The 2534-nt window shown below is 47.1% G+C and overlaps 1 pseudogene; it reads right to left on the bottom strand.

Annotated features, from left to right (window-relative positions):
* LOC123129517 (uncharacterized) overlaps nt 1–2209 on the bottom strand; it is a 5941-nt pseudogene extending 3732 nt beyond the window's left edge.
* Between the last annotated feature and the right edge of the window lie 325 nt (nt 2210–2534).

Raw genomic sequence — 2534 nt, forward strand, 5'->3', positions numbered from 1 at the left:
GTGGTGGACAGCCGAGCAACTATGGAAGAAGTGGTGGTGGCGGTGCTAGTGGGAGAGGAGGTGAATGACAGTCGCTCTCATGAGTGGCTTCTCTCTCGAATGTTTGTATCATATGCTTCTGAATCCCATGTGTATGTACACTGCATTGAAGAGCTAGAGGATATTGTTTGGTTACAAGTACAAGTGATTGGCATGGAGATGATGACACTGATGAGGAGGAATAAGAGCCTAGGGGAGGCCATGGTGTATGAGTGTGCATAATTTGCTCTGAGCTGGAACTTGGAAGTAGACCAGTGAATGTAGTGGTCTTAACTTGTAACCATATTAAAAGTAAAATTGCAACTTCCTGTTCATTTAAAATACATTTCATACAAATCCAACTGATTTCGTTCTAAATCCTGTCTGACAAGAATAGTTGTCATGTAAAGTCGAAGCATTATGTGAAAAATAATGCATGGAATGGATTTGCTCATATTTATCCACCTCTTACTTCCTTGCAATCATTGAAATCTGAACTATGAAGTGACAAGGAAAATGAAAATTAATTTATAGAAGATCAAACCAGAATATGTTGTTAAGGAACTCTAAACACGGTTAACAAGGTCCTCCTATCATAATATCGTATTCCACCTGATAATTTGATCGGCGTAATACTATTTTAAAGAAGGTGCTAAGGATTCGAGATACAATACTAAAATCAAACATCATATGTGTCATCTTCCGCCAGAAAGGTCAGATATGGTGCCAACGGTCATCGCCGTCGATGAGAATGGGCTTGACATGGAATGCAACTCCTTTCTTTCCTTAAGAGCTAACAAATTGAAGTTCAAGGTTGCGCGTGTCATATCCGGGAGTGGCAATTCTCCATCAAGATACTACAAAACTTGATGCATCGTGGGCCTTGCAGAGGGAGACGGGTGTGAGCAGAGTAGTCCAATCTTGAGAATTAGGCACACCTCATCGGAGTTGTACTCGTGTTGCAGCCTTGATCCGCTGCCTCGACGAGTGACTCTCTATGCAAGTGCTCGAGTACCCAATCCGGCAACAAGATTTGGTTGCCTTGCTCATCTTGCTTGATTGGTCGTCGTCCGCAAGCGACCTCGAGCATGAAAGTCCCGAAGGCGAAAGCGTCTGTTAGAGGGGTGGCTTTCCCCGTTCTCACTAGCTCCGGTGCTAGGTACCCCGTGGTTCCAACCACACGTGTTGTTTGTGGGTTGGTGCCATGCTCATACAGCTTTGCAAGCCCAAAATCGCCTAGCCGTCCATTCATTTCCTTGTCAAGAAGCACATTGCTTGACTTGACGTCTCGGTGGATGACGATTTTCTCCCACCTCTCATGCAGGTAGTGTAAGCCACAAGCGACCCCTTTGATGACTTGCAATCTTTGAGCCCAGTCCAAAGTGAGACCATCTCCATCTCCTTGGTTGTACAGATACTTGTCCAGGCTACCGTTCGGCATGTAATCATACACCAAGATGAGCTCATCTTTTCGCCGGCAATGGCCAAGTAACTGCACGAGGTTACGGTGCTTGATGCGGCCAATACTTACGATCTCGGTGATGAACTCCTTCATTCCTTGCTTGGATCCATGGGACACCTTCTTCACCGCGATCTCCACTCCGGACGCCAGAAGCACCCCCTTGTACACCATGCCGAAGCCTCCTGCGCCAAGCAGGTGCTTGTCCTTGGACCCGTTTGTGGCATGTAACAGATCTTTATATGCGAACCGGTGCGGCCCGAACTCCATCTCCCAATCTTCCCACATCTCGGTGTACCTCAGGCGCCTTCTCACAAGCAGACCCAAGGCGGCGCCGGCGACGAGGACGACAACCGCGCTTGCTATTGGCAGGGTCATCTCCAGAACTCTTGAGCGAGGCTTGGACCCCAGCTGCGGCAATCTCGGCAGCTTGGAGGCGTCAATCGCAGGCGCAGGCCTGTCTATGCCCAAGCTCCAGCCGAGAACGTAGTGACAGGAGTTCACCGGGCCCATTGAGGACAATAACCGTTGAGAACGTAGATCCACGTCACCAGCTTCTACACAGTGTTGTGTCCCTCTCACGGGACCCTCATAGTCCTCGCCATCCGCATTCGGTGAAGCTCTATGACGACCTCTTCTTCTGACACGCCGAGGACCAGGGCTGGGGTGAGGGGGGGAGTATCCAGTGCTCCAGCCATGGGGTACTCCCAGTGCTCCAATGTCAAAATACATTTTTAAATGTTTGAAAAATTTCCGGAAAAAAATAAATGTTCATAAGGAATGTCACTATATCCCCTAAAAATTTCAGGTCAAAAATTAAAACGTACTCTCTCCGTCCCATAATGTAAGACGTTTTTGCCACTACACTAGTGGCAAAAAACGTCTTACATTATGGGACGGAGGGAGTACATTCAGAAACAAAAACGACAAATCCAGATCTGCATAGTATCAATGTTGCTTTTGTCTCTTCTTTACACTATTCATGCTAGATTTCACTTTTTTGTTTCTCAATGTGCGTTCCGAGTTTAGACCTGAAATTTTTAGGGCTTGTAGTCAC

The sequence above is a fragment of the Triticum aestivum genome, chromosome 6A (assembly GCF_018294505.1).
Source record: "Triticum aestivum cultivar Chinese Spring chromosome 6A, IWGSC CS RefSeq v2.1, whole genome shotgun sequence".
Taxonomy (NCBI): Eukaryota; Viridiplantae; Streptophyta; class Magnoliopsida; order Poales; family Poaceae; genus Triticum; species Triticum aestivum.